At 52.9% G+C, this 20,063-nt stretch overlaps 1 non-coding gene across 1 annotated transcript; it reads left to right on the top strand.

The window, feature by feature from the left end:
• The first annotated feature begins 15,992 nt into the window (after nt 1–15,992).
• Nucleotides 15,993–16,074, top strand: TRNAS-AGA. Its single transcript has one exon. It is a non-coding gene; the product is annotated as a tRNA-Ser (tRNA).
• The last annotated feature ends 3,989 nt before the right edge of the window (nt 16,075–20,063 follow it).

The raw sequence follows: 20,063 nt of genomic DNA on the forward strand, positions 1-20,063 counted from the left end.
AGGGCAGGTGGGCCAACTAGGGGCAGAAGCCCATTCTATGTTTTCCTACTGCAGAGCCCAAGCTTAGGGACTCACCTTGGGTGCAGGCACTGCTGTGCTCCCAGGAAACAAGCCACCCCTGCACAAAGAGAGATGAAAGGGGCTGCCGAAGCCTGGGATTGAATCAGGGACCTTTAGAGCTTCAGTCTAACACTCTCCCAACTAAGATACTTTGGCAGATACATGGTGTATTTTGGCCTGTTGCTTCTCTGTCTGGGATGTTTTTGTCAGCAGTTGCACACAAAAAGGACAGGAAAACGAACGGCTGCTCCACACCCCACCGGAGGAACCCGGCGCCCTTAGCTGTGGGGAGTAAGAAGTGGCTGTTGGCTGACAGGGCCTGACCCCAAGGAGCTGGAACAGCAGCTGCCGCCTGTCTCTCGGCTCCAGGCCCTGGGAAATGCTCATTGCCTGGCTGCATGGGCGGCTGCTGCTCCCTGCTCTGGAGAGCGTCTGTATTGCTCCGTCAACCCCCCGTCTTCACTGAGCCAGTCTGGTAAGGTCCCAAGTGCCCCCTCCGGCCTGGCAGCTGAGAGTCTGTGCAGACATTGGCCCCCCTGCCAGCCCCACAGGCAGCAGCAGCGCCAGCCCCCCAGCACCACAGGGGCACTCAATGCACTTCCTGTGAGGAAATGGCTCCTTGGCGTCCAGCTGCTAGAGTGAGAGCCAGGAGAGAGCCAGGAGAGAGCAGTGTCTGGCTCACCTTGGGGGAGAGAAGAGACCTGGTGAGTGCGGATCTCCCTCAGTCTCCCCCCGCAATGCTGGTCAGTTGTATTGTCACTGTGATAGTCGGTGCTTCCCATCAGGGCCGTCCCGGAACAACTCCTCCCTTTCCTCCCCAGGCCCTGCCCCCACCCCACCCCACCCCTTCCCCCAAGCCCCCACCCCTCTCCCATCTCTTCCAATCCTCTCCCACACCCACCTCTTCCCGTCCCCGCCCAGTGCCTCCTGCACCCCACTGAACAGCTGATCACTGGCAGGTGGGAGGGGCTGAAGGGGAAGAGGAGGAGCTTGTCGTAAGGCCTGTAGTGGGGGAGGGGGGAGCTGGCTGCCAGTGGGCTCTGAGCACCTATTTTTCCTCTGTTGGTTCTGCAGCCCCGTAGCTCCCATGGAGTCGCTGACTTGGCTCCTTTCACACTCTAGAGAGAGGAGCAGAACCAGGGCTATGGCTGATCTATGGGGCACCAGGTGAGTGGCAGAGGCTTCAGGTGCTGAGAGTTTGCCCAACAACTCAGGGACACAGTGTGAGGGGGTGTCCCAGGGATCTCTATGAAAGGAGCAGAACAGGATTTACTTTGGGTGGGGAGAGAATTGAGAGTGTCTCAGGGGGTTGTACATAGGTATTGCCGGGTGAGGGACTGGCTAAAACAGAGGCCTCACTGTGAGCAGGATTTGATCCTGTGCAGGGAAACCCTATTGGATTTCGACTCCCAGCCCTTAACCACTCGGCCATCACAGCTGTGAGCACAAAACTGCCCCAATGCCAGAGAAACTGGTAAAGAATCCCAATGCCCAGGCGTGAAGTCATCTGAACTACAGAATTCCCACCGCAAACCTGGCTCCCAAAACACAGGGGGGATTGGGGGTTTGTTCTCTTTGCTTAGCCATGTGCAGTCGCACAGAGAGCGCGTTTAAAAGTCTCCCCTCCCACAGAGCGGGAAGGGGAAATGATTCTCAACTTGAAGCCTGATGTAGGGTGACCAGACGTCCCGATTTTATCGGGACTGTCCTGATATTTGCTTGTTTGTCCCGCGTCCCGACCGATGTTTGGTCGGGACGCTGGACGAACAAACAATTTGGTCCTCTGCTCCAGCACACAGGCAGAGCCCGGAGGGACAGTCGCCCCTCGACTCCGCCCCCTCCTTCCCCCATTGGATCCCTCCCCAAATCCCCACCCTGACCCTGCCCCCAGCCCCACCCCCTCCTTCCCCCATTGGATCCCTCCCCAAATCCTCGCCCTGGCCCTGCCCCCAGCCCCACCCCCTCACTGCCCCATTGGATCCCTCCCCAAATCCCCGCCCTGGCCCTGCCTCTTCCCCAAGCAGGCGGCATCCTCCTTCCTCCCAGGTTTCCACACGGGCCATGGCCATGGCCGGGAGCGCTGCACGGAGGCTGCTCCAGCCCTGGAGCCTGCGGGGCAGCGCAGTGGGGCTGGGGGCAGGGCGGAGCGGGCAGGACCCAGGTGGGTGGGGGGCGGAGACACATGTGGGGCAGACATGCTCCTGCCGGGAGGGCCCGGGCCCGGCTGCCTGGTTCGCCCCTTGCCTGGGAGCTGCAGGAGGGACCTGGAGCGCGGCTCGGCTGCAGAGCTCGGAGCCCAGGCTGGGCCCAGGAGCGAGGGGATGGGGGAGCTGGGGGTGTATCGGGGGTCGGAGCCGAGAGTTGGGTGGAGACGGGGCTGTGCCACTGCCGCCTGGCGGTGCGGGGGGGGGAGCCTCCGGCTTCTTTTTTTGGCTCCGCCCACCGTGTCCCGATATTTCATCTTTGAATCTGGTCACCCCAGCCTGGTGTGAATGACGACGTCTGGACCAAGGGGCCAGGGACTGGCCTTTGCTAGAGAAACCACTGTCAAGTTTGAGCCAATTAGGACAAGTCAGCAAATAAGAACAACCTCAGGTCTCAGTAACTGCTGCAGGCAGCAAAGTCCTACAGGGAGCAGTTTCTGGCACTACACCTGTGCAGCTCTGCTCCCCGGCTCTTCTCCGACTCCTGCTCTCTCCTTAGCTCTGCCCCACTCTGGCCCAGGCAGTTCCAGCTCCCACGGCGGATGGGACCCCCTGGCCTGGTGACTCCCTCATTACACTGCCTGGCCTGTCAGTGCGGCTAACTTGGAGCTTTGGCCTCTCCCCATTGCCCCTGGAGACTGTCAGTCTCAGGGTCCTGATTTCCCATTGGCTCTTCTCCCTTCTATTGGGACTGGGAACTAGCCAACCAAACCCCCACTAAGTTTTATTAAGGGGCCAACAGTCCCTTACACAAGCCAGCCCCGTGAGGGTCACCGATGTGCAGAAAAGGCAGCATGAGCTGGTCCCATGGTGTAACAGGCAGCACTCAGGACTCTGAATCTTACCATCTGAGTTCAAATCTCAGTGGGACCTTGTGTTGGCTTGTGGTAAAGCCCTGGAGCTCACAGTGCTCAACTTCCCTGTCTCCAGCTGTGCAAGAGCCAGGGGCGGCTCTATAAATTAGGCTGCCCCAAGCAGCGCGGCGCGCTGCGCCGCCCTTCCCCGGTCCCGCGGCGGGTGCCGTGGTCCCGCGGCTCTGCTTGAGCTGCCGCAGGCATGCCTGCGGGAGCTCAACCGGAGCCGCGGGACCACGGCACCCGCCGCAGGCATGACTGCGGCAGGTCCACTCGTCCCAGGCTCCGGTGGACCTCCCGCAGGCATGCCTGCGGAAGGTCCGCCGAAGCCAAATGCCGCCCCCCCGGGAAAGGGCCGCCCCACGCGCCTGCTTGGCGCGCTGGGGTCTAGAGCCGGCCCTGGCAAGAGCAAATCTTTCCCCTCCGGCTGGGTGACTCACACCCACTGGAGTCAGGCCTCTGGGTGGGATGGCTGCAGTGGGTCAGGGCTCTAGAACTGGCTACTGACACCTGAGGGTTGGGATTCTCACTGCTTCACCTGATGCCCACAAGTTTGGCACTTGCCATTGTGCTGTTCCTCTTGCCCACCTGGCGCTTGAAGAAAGCAGTGCCAGGGCCAGGCTTCATAGTCAGGAGGACGAAGAGTCCCAGGCGGGAGCCCAGCACCTCTCCTCCTCTGGGCACTTGGAGCAGAGGTGGCTGGTGCTGACAGCTCCAAGGGAAGGCTTATAAACCACAGAGCAACCAAGGGCAGGGCAAGAGGAGGGGAGGACCATGCCTATGTGTGGCTAGCAGACAGCCACAAAGATACCTGGCCAGCCTGCTCCCTGGCATGCCAAACCCCCACTGAAGGCCAACAGCCACCCAGCATGCGGGGCGGCTGCTGATGCTCTGTGGCCAGCATCAAAAGACAGTAGGAAAGCAGGGCCGGCCCCCATGGTGGGGCCTCTGACCGTTCGTACTACAGGTGCTCACTTTTGCAATGGGGCAGGAGATTTTACCCCAAGAGGCTTTTCCCCAGCTGGCGAGAAGCAGAGAAACACCCAGGCTCCGAAGACGCTATGTAGCAAGTACCCTCCAGCACATGGACAGGCGCACACTGTAGCCCGGGCAGCCGCCCATTTTCTTTGGCAAGTCAGGAAGGGCAAAGGCGAGACTGGAAGCACCTGGGGCTCATGCCCCAGCCTTTGTGACACCCAACCCCCAACTCCTTCCCGGGGCTCTAGCTGAAGCCAGAGCATTGGCCTGAGCGGCCAAGAAGAGGTTCCAGCTCTGAAGGGAGCAGGACTTTCAACACAAAGGTAAAACTGCACAAGCACAACCATGAAGGGACTCTAACCCTCAATCACCTGATCTAAAGTCAGATGCCTTATCCATTAGGCCACCTGGTCACAAGAAAAATTTCTCCAAGTACATCTACTGAGGGGGGCTGAGACTGTCTGGGCACAAGTAGTCGAGTTCCCAGAGAGATGAGAGACTTGATTCTCTGGAGCCAGGTGCAGGGTTTTGACAGGGAGGCTCAGGCATGGGGGATTGAGGTGCAGCGGATGGACCGGCTGTCTAGGTGCGGAGATTTAGTCACATGAGGCACAGAAGGGAGGAGGAGGAGGAATCGTGCTGATGGTCAGTGGCTGTGCAGAAAAAAGGGTGTTGATTCCCCCATCCTAAATGGGCTGGTTGGCTTGGCAAGAGGTGACTGCAGCTCACCTCTTGTGGGGCAGGAGGGCACAGGTGCAGGGCGCTGGGCTCCAATGCACCTGGAAGGCAGCTCCAGTGCGGTGGGGTGGGGCAGGGCCTGTGGTTTACGTTCTGTGTTGCCTGGTGCTGGGCCATTGCACAATCCCCAGCCACGCCGCACAGTGCACCCGGAGAGGCGGTGGGGGGCCAAGCAGACGATCCAGCACGAGGGGGGTGAGGATGTGTGGTTGGGGGGAGGAAAAGCCTTGGGCTGCACTGGGGGAGCGCAGAGCAGGGGTGACACCCCAGAAACCTGCAGCAAAGGGATGGACAGGTGGGCTGAATGGATAGAAGAGGCAATGAGCCTAAAAGAAGAGTGGGGTTGAGTGGCCAGAGCAGGGAGGGGGCTGGGCGCCAGGACCTCTGGGTTCTATCCCTGGCTCTGGGAGTGGAGGGGGGTCTAGAGGTGAGAGCAGGGGGACTGGGAGCCAGGACTCCTGGGTTCCATAGTAGCGGCTGCTTTTTCCTGTGTCTCCCTCCCTACAGATCCCAGACCAGCCCCTTAGCAGAATCTGACTGGGGGAGGGGGTTGCCCTGCCACTCCAGACTTGTGATTTGAACCCCTCCCCCCACGGGCTCTGACATCACGGAATCTCCTCCCCCCCCAAGTCAGAAAGTAGGAGCCCCTCCCCGCATGCGGAGGAAGCTAGTGAGTCTCTTGGGGGTCTCTGGCGGAGGTGACAGCACCCACCAGACATCCACTCATGGTCGCAAGGAGACCCTCCTGCACAGCCCCCTGCTACGAGGGGCCAGGGGCACCCAGCCAGGGTCAGGAGGTGAGATGGGGTCGCAGTGGCAGGAAGGGTGCAGAGCTGGTGGTGGTGCCAGGTCTGGTGCTGGCTACATGGGGAAAAACCACACTGCTCCCCCGCAACACACACACACACACACCTCCTGGTGTTGGGAGGGGAACAGGTGAAAGGACAAAAGAAGCAAGAGATGAAGAGAAAGGAGGGATGGATGGAGGAAAAGGTGAAACAAAAAGGACAAACCCTAATGTCCCCAGTGATTCTAAGGGACAAAATCCCAGGTGCAAAATAAAATTCTGCCTCCTTAAGCTCGTGGTTTCCATGCCTAGAATTCAACGGTCACCAGATGGATCAGACTGAACAGGTTTCAAACCTCGAGGAGGCTCTTACCTTCTAAACAGGGACATCTGTTTTCTAGTAAAATCACTAAAAGGAAGGAGAAAACTCAAAAGAGGTTCCTCCTGGCGCTCACGTACGTGAACCCGAATACTGTCTTAGTCCTCAAAGAGAGACCTGGAGAGGGAGACTTGCTGAAGCAAAGCCACAGGGGTCTCTGAGGTTTCCCTGGCCCCTCGCCCCTGTCCTGCCTGGCTGATGTCAGCATCTCTCTGTGAGGTCACCACCTCCCCACCACCTTGGACCAATAGGCTGAGGTCCTGCAAAAGGCCTTTGTGATGTCACTGCCACACCCCTCCCTTGCTGTGCTAATGTCCTGCCCCTGGCCAGGCACTTTGGAGGTTTGAGCTACTCCCTGTGGATCACCCCACTCAAGGAGCTTTCGTTCTAGGCAGCAAGCCGGCTAGACAGGGAAACATCAGACGCTGCTCCCAATGCTACCCTCAGATTTTCAGAAATTAGTCGACTTTATGGCAAGAGACCATTAGAGCATCTAATCTGACCCTCTGCGTATCACAGGCCTCCTGTAGGACACAAGAGCTACTTTGGGGGCAAACACATTCCAGAAAGGCATCTAGTCTTCATTAAATGACATCAGGAGATGGAGAATCCACCACTTTCCTTGGTAGCTTGTTCCTGTGGTGAATCATCCTCGCTGTTGAATATTTGTGCCTTAGTTGTAATATGAATTTGTCTCTTTTCACCTTCCAGCCATTGTGTCTTGTTAGGCCTTTCTCTGCTGGATTAAAGAGCCCTTTAATACCCAATCTTTTCTCTCCATTAAGGCCCTTCAACACTTCAATGAAGTCACCTTTCAATCTTCTTTTGATAAGCTAAACAGGTTGAGCTTGTTCATAGCTCACTAGAAGGTATTTTTCTCCAGCCCTCAGAACATTTGGTGGCTCTTTGCTGCCCCAGCTCCAATTTCTCAACATCTTTTTCAAATGAGGACACCAGAACTGGAGGCAGTATTCCAGTATCAGTCTCACTGATGCTGTGTCACCTCCTGTGATGTTATTGACATAATCTGTAACTGTATAGATCACCGTTGTGACCACTGTTCTATATTTGCAGCCAATATGGTAGAAAGGTTGTCGTGTAAGGGGTCTATGGAGAGGTTCTGATTGGTTGATTATAATTATGGAACAATGGGAGAGAGAAACCTGCATCACTGAAAGTACAGCCATGAAGAAACCACACATCAGCCTTGCTTAGCTGGCAAGAATCAAACCTCCACAGAAAAACCCCTATGGTGTCATAGCCCAGCTCCCTAAGCCCTCAGTCACCACCACTTAACACAGGGGCCTTTCTACACTATGGCTCTGTTCTCACTGAAGGGTCATTTCCAATTGCTCAGACCAGCTTCCCCAGCACACTCACTGCTGTGCAGCTCTGTACGTGTGGCCATGGCTGAACAGCAAGAATTCTTGCCCATTTCCCTACTGGCTGGAGCATGGCTAGAGTGTGTTTGTGATTAAAGATCTTACTGTAGATTGTTCATTTCCTGCCTTGGCAATTCAGACAGTCCCTTTTCCCGTCGTATCGCCAGCACCTCTGTGAGTCCAATAGCAGGGCAGATTTTTTCTGGGCACTGAGATTTTTCAGGGAGTTGGTGGCTCCTTTCTTTCCTCACCCTGGAGTAACCTCAGCTTTTTATTCCATCCTTGATGACTCATGGAATAACAACAGCAGCATGAAGAGGAGAGGGAATATCTCACTGCCGGGGGGCGGGGGGTGAAGGTGGACACGTCCCCTCTGTTTGAGCATTGCCATTGCAGGAGAGAAGGTTTCAATGGAATCGAATGCCCTGGCTCAGACAAGAGACACAGGGAGGTTTTGCTGTTCGTGGATCCAAGCAAAGGAAATTGTGTCTCTGTGTGAAAATGGGGACGGAAATGAAATGCCCACAGGGTGGTGCCTAAGGCAGAAGGGACCCCTATAGGATGAGAACAGGACACGTTCTCAAGCAGCATGTTTCTTACTTTGCCCATCTGTCAATTTTGATTATTATCGATGGAAATATTTTGCCATTGATTTACATTTACCTTCCACTTCCTGGTACGAGAGTGCTCCCAGACCCTCCAAACTGGCATCAGCATGCAGGATAAATGGTTTGTTGGGTCAGCAAGGACTAGGACTGGCACCTGAATCAGGCAAATAATGATTTCCCGTAAAGCCCTGTCACATCTCTCATCCCACCATGTCCCCAATGGAGAGGAGAGGAGCCCCTCCCCGTCCCAGGCCAGGCACACCAGATCTGTGGGGATGAGATGTTCATGATCCAGCTCAGGTCAGGCCTCCTGGAGAGAGGAGTTCATCTTTCAGCCCATGCCCACCAGAGTTGCTGTTGCAGTGGGGGAAAGGGATTTATCACCTGATTCTTAGATGTTCTGGGGAGAGGGGGGAGGGGGGAGTTTTTTTTCCTTCTGCAGCTCAAACCCTTTACCCCCCCCCACCACCACTTTCTGCTCTAGTCTGAGCTCTCGCTTGTGCCTCAATTTTTTTTCTTGGCCTTGTTCCAGAGCTCTCACAGCCCAATTCTCTGCTTTAACCTTAAGCTCTCTACTGCACCCTGAATCTCTCATTCCAACCCCACCCCAGAGCCAGTGCTCTCATCCCCTAGCACTCCAACTCTCTGTCCCATGTAGCCTGATTTAGGGTGTACTAATAATATTAAGTTGGAAAATATGATGAAAATGTAATTTATTATTTTACATTTTATTTAATTTAATTGAGTTTTAAAGTTACAGTTGCATTACTGCTATTCAAAGAAAGTAACAGACTTTTTAGACAAGGGAAATGCGGTGGATCTAATATATCTTGATTTCAGTAAGGCGTTTGATACGGTACTGCATGAAGAATTACTGGTTAAATTGGAAAAGATGGGGATTGAAATGAAAATCCAGAGGTGGATAAGGAACTGGTTAAAGGGGAGACTGCAGCGGGTCGTATTGAAAGGTTATCTGTCGGGTTGGAGGGAGGTTACCAGTGGAGTTCCTCAAGGTTCAGTTTTGGGTCCGATCTTATTCAATCTATTTATCACTGACCTCGGAACCAAAAGTAGGAGTGGGCTGATAAAGTTTGCGGATGACACGAAGTTGGGAGGTATTGCCAATTCGGAGAAGGATCGGGATATCCTCCAGGGAGATTTGGATGACCTTGTAAACTGGAGTATTAGTAACAGGATGAAATTCAATAGTGAGAAGTGTAAGGTTATGCATTTAGGGATGACTAACAGGAATTTTAGTTATAAGCTGGGGACGCACCAGTTGGAAGTAACGGAAGAGGAGAAGGACCTCGGAGTCCTGGTTGATCGCAGGATGACTATGAGTCGGCAATGTGATGTGGCCATTAAAAAAGCTAATGCGGTCTTGGGATGCATTAGGCGAGGTATTTCTAGTAGGGATAAGGAGGTGCTAGTCTCGTTATACAAGGCGTTGGTGAGACCTCATTTGGAGTATTGTGTGCAGTTTTGGTTTCCCATGTTTAAGAAGGATGAATTCAAACTGGAACAGGTACAAAGAAGGGTCACTAGAATGATCCGAGGAATGGAAAGCCTGTCAAATGAAAAGAGACTTGAGGAGCTCGGTTTGTTTTCCTTAACCAAAAGAAGGTTGAGAGGAGATATGATTGCTCTCTTTAAATATATCAGAGGGATAAATACCAGGGAGGGAGAGGAATTATTTCAGCTCAGTACTAATGTGGACACGAAAACAAATGGATATAAATTGGCAGTCGGGAAGTTTACGCTTGAAATTAGACAAAGGTTTCTAACCATCAGGGGAGTGAAATTCTGGAACAGCCTACCGAGGGAAACAGTGGGGGCGAAGGACCTCTCTGGCTTTAAGTTTAAGCTTGATAAGTTTATGGAGGGAATGGTTTGATAGGATAACGTGATTTAGTCAATAGGTCAATAACGTGCCACCACTGGTAATTAGTACCGAGGGTCAATGTTGGGATATTGAAAGTCTTTTTCCCCGAGTGTCTGGCTGGAGAGTCTTGCCCGCATGCTCAGGGTTCAGCTGATCACCATATTTGGGGTCGGGAAGGAATTTTCCTCCAGGGTAGATTGGCAGTGGCCCTGGAGGTTTTTCGCCTTCCTCCGCAGCATGGGGCAGGGGTCGCTTGCAGGACGATTACCTGCTACTTGAAGTCTTTAAACCAGGATTTGGGGACTGCAACAGCTGAGTCAAGGGAGAGAATTATTTCAAGAGTGGGTGGGTCAGCTTTTGTGGCCTGCATCTTGCGGGAGGTCAGACTAGATGATCATAATGGTCCCTTCTGATCTTAAGTTCTATGATTCTATGATTCTATGAAAAGATACATATGGCATTATATGCAACAAAGTTTTGGTTAATATACTCACACCCTTCCTTGATAACCTGGTGGTAAGAGACACAGGACCAGCCTTGCAGTTCAGGTTTTCAATTCTTGAGTGAAAGATGCAGTGCTTTGAAAAAGCTAATGTTACTTAGGGTTTACTTGACTAAGTTAAACTTAAAATCAAATCCTAATAAACAAAGAATAAAAACTTAGGGAAACCGAGCTTAGCCGAGTTCCCTTGAAACTTAAAGTTTAAGAACAAGTACAGCCTACTGATAGTAGATAGAGAGAGAGTGGAGGAAGTAAGTCAGAATGATAGAGCGAAGTGCTCTAGTGAGGTGGGTTACCTCTTTTATAGGGCACAAGCGCTGGAAATCCTTCCTCCTATGCCCAAATTTCATTCCTCACCCACAAAACATTAGGGTACGCTTACTTCATAGGCTAGTATGTTTGTGCGTGTTGATGACATGTACATATGCACATAAGTTCCCCTGTGGTGTACCTGTTAAGTCTGTGGGTACAACACTGAAAAAAACCTCTATGCCATTCTCCATTGTCGATTGGTCTAGGTAAAGGCCTTAGACAGGTGTGGGTACTTATCTATTTAAGTAACAAGATAAAGGTCAATTTTCCTTACTGAGTAAAAGGTCATAATATAGATATGCTCACTTTGCCTTAGCTTAACATACAGGATATGGCCTGTAGGTCCTCGTAAGTCATGTGCCCCAGCCCCCTAATCATTTTTATTGCCAGCCGCTGGACTCTCTCCAATTTGTCCACATCCCTTCTCATGTGGGCCCCAACCCCAAAAGTTCTCACCTTTCACCCCAATGGCCCCCAAATGCCGGCTTTTAATATGTAAATAGGGTGCTGTCATGGTCAAGTCACTCCCAAGCTCTCCAGTGGAGCCTGCTGGCAGAGAACAAGGTGAAAATTAGCCAGGACGTCGTTCAGTCAATTCCCTCTGCTCCCAGCAGGTGGTTTCGGAAAGCTCCAAGATGGCTCACTTCCCTTTCTCTCATCACCTTCAGGCCCCAGGGTTACAAATGCACAAACCAGTTGAGATTCTCCCCTGGGCTCAGGGTGTGAGCCTGGCCTGAGGGGATGGACTTGCACATTTGGGATATTAGTGCAAAGATACAATTTCAATTTCTCATAGAGAAAACTGAGGGCAAATTATATTTGGTAAAAATCTTATTTAGTGAAAGGAAAGCTGCAGTGACAGCCTGGTTACTGGGATGCAAAACACTTTCCTCCTGGGAGAAACAAGAAGTTAGAATTAGAAATTTACATCGTTTGTTCCAGTGTTGGCACAGGTTTAATTTTGCTTCTGTGTAGGTTTGTTTCAGGCTGTGACTGGTTTGGTTTATTGGGTTGTTTTGGTTTTTTTAATTGGAATGGAGCTTTTAATTGACATTTGCTGGATTCGAATGGCTGACCTGCAACACCAGTTTTGACATAGTTCTGCATATTTTATACAGATTTGGCCAGTATTCAAGGATGTGATTCCTTTATAGGAGGTTTTAGTGGTCAGGCTTATTTATTTTATGTTATTTTCTCATCCTGCTGTAGCACACCTTTTGGATAAAATGTTGAAATTATTAATTTATGGCATTTGTTAGTTTTTATTTTTAAAAACAAAGTTTTTCTTATTGTTTGGGTTTTAAATTAAGCATTGTTTTTGGTTTCAATTTTTCATTTAGGTTTTTGTTGTTGATGGGATCTTTAAGAACTTTGGATTTAAATAATATTTTTATCTCAAGGTTCCCAAGACTCAGACAAGGTTTTCATCTCGAGCCCAAAAGACCAAAAACATCAAGACACTTGATCACGTCCTTGGATAGACCAAGAGACTACTCACACTTGATCTGAGCTCATAGTATTAAAATTTGGACAGATTTAGATTATTAAAGTAAACCCTGTTTACTATTTTATTTTAATGAAGGTTGTATTGCTCCCATAAAGGATGGAGCCAGGTGATGGGGGGCACAGCCCCCCAATATTTTTTGTCTAGCCCATCTCAGTCCCCCACCAAACGAGAAGAGTCTGATGCCACCTGCTGGTCACTGGGTGTCACTGCTGCTCCATGCGAAACATGCTCTGTGCATTACCCAGATTGGTGGGAAACACACTCTGTGCCTTACCGTGACTGGTCCGTGGGGGTCACTGCTCCTAGAAGGCAGACACACGCTGTGCATTACTCCACCTGGCCACTGGGTGTCACTGCTGCTCCAAGGGAAACACCTTCTGTGCATTACCCTGAATGACCACGAGGTGTCACTGCTGCTCCAAGGGAGACATGAGAAAGGCCAGACTGGGTCAGACGCAAAGTCCATCTAGCCCAGTATCCTCCTGTCTTCTGCCAGCGGCCAGTGCCAGGGGCCCCAGAGGGAATGAACAGAGCAGGGAATCATCAAGTGATCCATCCCCTGTTGTCCGTTCCCAGCTTCTGGCAAACAGAGGCTACAGACACCATCCCTGCCCTCCCTGGCTAATAGCCCTTGATGGACCTGTCCTCTGTTCATTTATCTAGTTCTCTTTTGAACCCTGTTATACTCTTGGCCTTCACAACATCCTCTGGCAAGGAGTTCCACAGGTTAACTATGCAACTGCCCTGAGTTTACCCCCCCCCCCGCCCCGGTTTGTATATGGAAAAGAGGATGAGGCTGAGGAGAGCCATGATGTGTCTGTCACTGGCTGGTGCCTCAGTTTCCTCTAGGCAGCAGTGCTGCAGGCTCCTTTGGTCAGTTCCCATGCAGCTGTGTCGGGGGAAGGGGGAGTAGAGGCTCATGCTCCCCAGCCCCACGCCCCTCCCCCAGCAGCTGGGGAATCCAGGCGAAATGTAACCCTGGTAGCTGGGCTGGGATTAGCCTGGGCCGGGGTAGGGCTAGGGAGGAATTGCGGGGGAGACAGACGCATCCGCTGTGAGGGGAGATCCTCCCATTCCCTGCCAGCCCCCCTCACTCCTTGCAGCACGGCGCCCCCTAGCACTTCTTACTCTGTCGTGGGGGTGTCTGCTGCCTGCTTCTCCCTTAGCATCAGCTCTCCCCACCCTGGGGCACTGGCGTCGCCCGTCCTGTGCAAACAGGCAGCCCCTGGTGTGCCCCATGGCAGTGCCCTGGAATTGGGGGGGCAGCTGTGGATGGAGCCATATCGAAATATGGGGGTGGGCAAGGCCGGGGACCAGGACTCCTGGGTTCTCCCCTCAAATGTGGGAGGGGAGTGGGGGTTAGGGGGTAGAGTGGGGGAGGGGCAAGGCTGGGATCCAGGGCTCCTGCTTTTTCTGGTTTTCTCCACCTCCTGCAGCTGCCTCGGTCCTTTCAGTGCATTTCCTGTTCCAAATTCATTTGCTGACTTGTGTAACTCACCCCAGAGGTGGCTGCATCTCAGTGTTGGGTGAGGCACCCTTGGCGGCATCACCTCCTAACCGCGTCTCTCTCCCCCTGCAGGTGACCCTGCAGCACTCGGCAAACATCCGCAAGATCGTGGGGGGGGGTGCTTTGAGCATTGGGCAGGCGGGGGCCAGGGGCCCAGCCCCCGCACCAGAGAATGGGACCCAGCCCCCCCCCCTACTTTTTGCAGGGATTAAAGAGGGGCAAAGGGGGGCAAATCAGAGGAGGGGGGTGGCCAGGGTCTGAGCAGGGGGTGGAAATTGACTGGTCGGGGGTCAAGCAGCTGGAGGCAGAGTTAGGAGAGGGGCTGAAGGGCAGAGTCAGGGAGGGGGGAAGGAGCCGGAGTTCAGCCCAGGGGGAGGCGCTGCCAGAGGGTTAAACCCCGGCACAGGCAGGGGCAGAGGGGTAACAGTTACCCCGGGGGGCTGAGACTCCAGTGTTTGCAAAAACAGGGTGGGGGGAGCAGAGGGGCTTTTCTATTTCCCCTCCCACAGGCAGCACCTCTCAGCATGGGCTTCCCAGGGCCGGGCTCTTAAAGGCACAGGCATCCCACTGCCTAGACACTGCAGCTCCTCTCTGATGTAACCTACTGAGGTGCTGCAGTAGGAGACTCAGTTCAGTGAAACCGGGCATTCCCTATACGCCCCCCAGCCAGGGGGCTGTGCACCCCTCCCCCGAATTTCCCCAACACCCCCCCCCCCAGTGGTCAGGTAGTTACATGCAGCGCTGCCAATGTTGTCACTGGTTGCAAATCTGAATGGAAATTGAAACGTTAACACACACTTTAAAAGCAGCTCCAACGTATGAAAAATACTTGTACCTGAGAAAGTTTAATAGGTTTGAAAAGTCTGGACAAAGCTGGGTTCCTCCCCCAGCTGTTGTGTTTGCTGACAGTGTCGGTGCATTGGCTTTGGGAATGTTGGCCAACCTCAGAATTTCAAATGATGATTTGGAAGCAAGGTGTGGATGAGCTCTCCCCTGACAGCTAGTGACGAGCCAGGGTTGGGGGAGGCTTTGGGGCCAGACTGTATTTACATGAACTCACCTACTCTGCCGAGGTGTCCAGCAGACAGAGGTGGGCCGCCTCTACTCTAGGTGCCCAGAGGAGGAGAGAAGGTGTGTGGGGCTCTTCCTCCCTCCTGCCAAGCCCTGACTATCAATCCCAGCCCTAGCCCTCCTTTCTTCAAGTGCCACGTGGGCCCCAGGAAAAGTGTGGCAGGAAACACCAGGGCCAAACTTGTGGGCATCAGGTGAAGCAGCAAGAACCCCAACCAGCAGGGTAGCAAGTTCTAGAGCCCCAACCCATTGTGGCCACCCCAGCCAGAGACCTGGCTCTAGGAGGTGTGAGTCACCCAGCAAGAGGGGGAGACTGGCTCTTGCACAGCTGGAGACAGAGAAATTGAGCACTGGGAGCTCCAGGGCTTCACCACAAGCCAACACAAGGTCACACTGAGATTTGAACTCAGATTGCAGGAGTCAGAGTCCTGAATGCTGCCCGTTACACCATGGGACCAGCTTGTGCTAGTTTCTCTGCACATCGGTGACCCTCATGGGGCTGGCTTGTGTAAGGGGCTCTTGGCCCTTTACTAAAACTTAGAGTGTGTGTGTGTGCGGGGGGGTTGGTTGCCTAGTTCCCAGCACCAATAGAAGGGGGAAGGGCCAATGGGAAATCAGACCCCTGAGACTGACAGTCCCCAGTGGCAATGGGGAGAGGCCAAAGCTCCAAGTTAGCCGCACTGACAGGCCAGGCAGTGTAATGAGGGAGTCACCAGGCCAGGGGGTCCCAGCCTCCGTGGGAGCTGGAACTGCCTGGGCCAGAGTGGGGCAGAGCTAAGGAGAGAGCAGGAGCCCGAGAAGTGCCGGGGAGCAGAGCTGGGCAGGTGTAGTGCCAGAAACTGCTCCCTGTAGGACTTTGCTGCCTGCAGCAGTTACTGAGACCTGAGGTTGTTCTTATTTGCTGACTTGTCCTAATTGGCTCAAACTTGACAGTGGTTTCTCTAGCAAAGGTCAGTCCCTGGCCCCTTGGTCCAGACATCCTCATTCACATCAGGTTTCAAGTTGAGAATCATTTCCCCTTCCCGCTCTGTGGGAGGGGAGACTTTTAAACGCGCTCTCTGTGTGACTGCACATGGCTAAGCAAAGAGAACAACCCCCCAATCCCCCCTGTGCTTTGGGAGCCAGGTTTGCGGTGGGAATTCTGTAGGTCAGATGACTTCAAGCCTGGACAGTGGGATTCTTTACCAGTTTCTCTGGCATGGGGGCGGTTTTGTGCTCACAGCTGTGATGGCCGAGTGGTTAAGGTGTTGGAGTAGAAATCTAATAGGGTTCCCCTGCGCAGGTTCGAATCCTGCTCACAGCGAGGCCTGTGTTTTAGCCAGTCTCTCACCCAGGCAACACCTCTGTACAGCCCCCTGACACACTCTCAATTCTCTCCCCATCCCAAGTAAATCCTGTTCTGCTCCTTTCATCGAGATCCCTGGGACACCACCTCACACTGTATCCCTGAGGTGTCAGGCAAACTCTCAGCGCCTGAAGCCTCTGCCACTCACCTAGTACCCCATTTCCCATAGATTAGCCATGTCGACGTGCTCTCCTTCTCGTAAATCCGGTCAGTGCGACTCCTGGCCTGTCCCCGCAGAAAGGTGTATCCCCTCTGCAGCTGATGTGAGCTCGGTTCAGAGGAATAGGAGGCTACCGCCCTCCCTCCACTGGTTCTGCTACAGAGAAACACGTCCTCTAAGCCGACCTCACTACAGACCTGCGCCAGGTAGTGTTCATTGTAAAAACGTTTCCTCTCACGGTCGAGAAAATGGGACCAGCAGTTCTCAGGCCGGCTGAGACAATTAAAATCCGCCCCAACACCAAACACTGTGTGGTCCAGAGGAAGGGAGCCAGTTCCCACCACAGATCTTTCCTTTCACACCTTAACATCAAGTGCCTCCTCTTGGGCCTCTGAATCCCTGCCACATTCCACATGCCAGATGCCCCTTCCCCAGTACTGTCATCACTCAGCTTTGCAGAGGAGCTTCCCTCCCAAGTCCCTGCCCCCTCTGGCACCATCTCTGAGGGCCGTCCTGCCTCATTCTGTTCCCACCATTTTGGGTCGACAAATAAGTCATGTGGGAAAGACAGCTCCCATCTCCCATCGTTATAGGTCAGGTGGGCCAACTAGGGGGAGAAGCCCATTGTCATAAAAAGATAGTTAAGGGTTAATGTCTCTTTTACCTGTAAAGGGTTAAGAAGCTCAGTAAACCTGGCTGACACCTGACCAGAGGACCAATAGGGGGACAAGATACTTTCAAATCTTGGTGGAGGGAAGTCTTTGTTTTGTGCTCTTTGTTGTTGCTGTTGTTCGCTCTTGGGACTAAGAGGGACCAGACGTACATCCAGGCTCTCCAAATCTTTCTGAATTAGGCTTTCATGTTTCAAAATTGTAAGTAATAGCCAGGCAAGTCAGATTAGTCTTATGTTTGTTTTCTCAGCTTGTGAATGTTTCTTTTGCTGGAAGGATTTTTACCTCTGTTTGCTGTAAGTTTGAATCTAAGGCTGCGGGGGGTGGGGGTCCCTCTGGTCTCTATGAATCTGAGTACCCTGTAAAGTATTTTCCATTCTGATTTTACAGAGATAATTTTTACCTTTTCTTTCTTTAATTAAAAGCGTTCTTTTTAAGAACCTGATTGATTTTTCCTTGTTTTAAGACCCAAGGGGATTGGGTCTGAACTCACCAGGGATTGGTGGGGGGAAAAAAGGAGGGGGGATGGTTAATTCCTCTTTGTTTTAAGATCCAAGGAGTTTGGATCTGTGTGAAGCCTCTCAAGGCAATCCATGGAGGGGAAAGTCTGGGGGGAAAGGAGGGGGATGGTTAATTTTTCCTTGTTTTAAGATCCAAGGAGTTTGGATCTGTGTTCCCCAGGGAAGGTTTTGGGGAAACAGAAAGTGTGCCAGACACTGATCTCTGGTTGGTGGCAGTGTTACCAGATCTAAACTAGGAATTAAGCTTAGAAGGGTCCATGCAGGTCCCCACATCTGTACCCTAAAGTTCAGAGTGGGGGAGGAAACCTTGATACCCATGCTCTCTGTTATCCTGCTGGGGAGCTCAAAATCAGGTACTTGCCTCAGATAAAGGTGCTGCTGCCCTCCTAGAAAACAAGCCACCCCTGCACAAAGAGGAATGAAAGGGCCTGTCAAAGCCCAGGATTGAACCAGGGACTTTTAGTCTAACGCTCTCACAACTGAGCTACTTTGGCAGTTGTACGTCAGCATTTTGGCCTGTTGTTTCTGTGCCTGGGATGTTTTTGCAGCAGTTGCACACAAAAAGGACGTCATTGTGAGCAGCCCATGAAGACAAGACTGGCTTTTGCCTGCCTTGCACAGCTTGACTTGCTGCGTCACCCCGTTCCGGCCCTAGTGCCCGGGTTGACCTGGTGGTGGAACGGGACTGGGGGCCAGTGGCGCGGGGAGGAGGTTGAGCTGGACCCTGAGCTAGACTAGACCCTGGTGGTGAGAGTCTGGCCACCACCTGCCGCCCCACCCTGTTGTCCTGGCTTCCCCCACTGGGTGTCATTTCGGGAGGGAAGTGGGGCTTCTGCCTCCCCTCCCCGATTTTCACACCGCAGAGGAGTGCGAACAGGAAAACGAACGGCTGCTCCACACCCCCACCGGAGGAACCCAGCGCCCTTAGCTGCTCCCCTTGCTCCCCCCCAGCTATGCTACTGAGTGGAAGCGTCCTGTGCCCAGCACACAGAGGTCGATTAATCAAAACCCTCTTCTGCCAGCACCGGGCCTCCTGCTTCTTACACTGGGCCTGCAAGCGAGGGGGCGGCTGGCACAGCGCCAAGAGTCTAACCTGTGAGGCAGGAGGCGGCTGACGCCCGCAGCCTGCTGGGGAGCTCCCAGAAGTTATTAAGGGACAGAGACTCCTCAGTGCCCTTAGTGACAAGGGTTTGGGGCTCACCGAGGCCAGTAAGGGGGTCACTATGTCGGCCTTATAACCCTGGGTGTCAGGTCACTGTGCAGCTTTGAACTAGAGCTCGGATCCCAACAACGGACCAGCAGCCCACAGCCTCCCCCTGGGTCTGCCCCACCTGGTTACTCCTTACAGGCCGACCTTACCCCCCTTCCAGACCCGGATTCACCCCCTAATCATCCTACTGCCACTCAGAGCCACAGCCGTGGAGGTGCTGAAGGAGGGAGGGGTGACTCTAGGGTGGGGTTCTTCTCTAAAGATGGCCGACAGAAAGGTGCTGCTCAGCTCTGTCAGCGACCTGCCCAGGTGCCTCGCTGCCAGGGGGTGCAGACATTTCTGTAAGACCATTAAATGGGTATTTGGCTTCTGAGTGAATGTGAGGAATGTGCAATCCTGAGAGGGAATTTCCATCCCTCTTTCCACTGGTCATCAGGGCCCCAGTGGCCTAATTGATAAAGCTTTGGCTTCCTAAACCAGAACCTTTAGGTTCAAGTCCCCTCTGGGCTGGAAAAGCTCCTTCCTTCTTGTATATTGCAACAAAGCCTTGGCGTTATTTTCACCAAGGAAGCTGGGAGATGTTTGAACCCAAAGTACTGGATCTTGGGAGCAATACCCCAGAAACAGCATCTTCCACTTGACAAATGCTTTCTAGACCCATCAGTAGCAAACAGTTAATACTAGTGTTTGTCTGAGAATAGAAGGAAGGGGAGTGTTTACTCCGACACCTCAGTGAGTGAAACAGACAGAAAGAGCAAGGCCGTCCTGAAAGAGAATGGATCTGTCTGGAGACAAAGCAGAACTTGAGAATGAGCAACAGTGTGAAAAGAAGAACTTCAAATGTGTGTTAGGTGTTAGTTAGGTTGGTCTGACAAATTTCAAGGAAAATACCAATGCTCGTAGACTGATGCGGACACTAGCTGCTTCTGATCTTTTACTGAGAATTCATTGAGAAATATTTTCCTTAACTACGTTATGGAATATTAGGTGGGCTATGAAGGCACCATTCCTCCTGCTTTCGCCCTTGGAGACAACACAGCTACATGGCATGCGGCCAATGCTCACCTTCCAGTCAACTGCTAGAGAAGACAACACAGACAGGGATGGCAGCAGGGCAGACTGGAGCTCCGCGGAGATGGTGGGACCAGGTCTCATCAACGGGGAGGTGGCCACCCCACCATGCACAAGGCTGAGCCAGCAAGTGTGGTGTGCACTTCACCATGCCCCTACTCACTGCACATGGTGGTGGAGGGCAGTTACTGAGTTTGGTTCGTCTGGCAAATTTAGGGCTTGGCTACACTTGCAGATGTAGAGCACTGGGAGTGAAACCAGCCCTCGGAGATCGCAGCAGGGAAACCGCTGCCGTGTGTTCACACTGACAGCTG

This window comes from Mauremys mutica, chromosome 6, assembly GCF_020497125.1.
Source record: "Mauremys mutica isolate MM-2020 ecotype Southern chromosome 6, ASM2049712v1, whole genome shotgun sequence".
In the NCBI taxonomy this organism is placed as follows: Eukaryota; Metazoa; Chordata; order Testudines; family Geoemydidae; genus Mauremys; species Mauremys mutica.